Genomic DNA, 263 nt, shown 5'->3' with positions numbered 1-263 from the left:
GTTCTTTGCTTCCACTCGAGATGAATGCCTGTCCCCCCGGGTGCGTCTGGAATGCAACCCCGAGATCCCTGTCGCCCCTGGAGAGGAACATTGGCTTCTGGACACAAGCCTAGATGAGGTCTATTGGCCCTGCAGTCACTCGAGAGCAATCCCCAGCTTTCGTTCGCAAGTCGAATGGAAGATTGGACTTCCCTGGGCCAACACAAGAGGCATCCTGAATTCCCCGTCGTAACTTGAGAATCCCACAGCAAATCGAGAAAAAC

The sequence above is a fragment of the Bison bison genome, unplaced genomic scaffold (assembly GCF_000754665.1).
Source record: "Bison bison bison isolate TAMUID 2011002044 unplaced genomic scaffold, Bison_UMD1.0 scf7180017864331, whole genome shotgun sequence".
Classification (NCBI taxonomy): domain Eukaryota; kingdom Metazoa; phylum Chordata; class Mammalia; order Artiodactyla; family Bovidae; genus Bison; species Bison bison.
The sequence above is the reverse complement of the archived record's forward strand: the minus strand, read 5'-3'. Positions refer to the sequence as shown.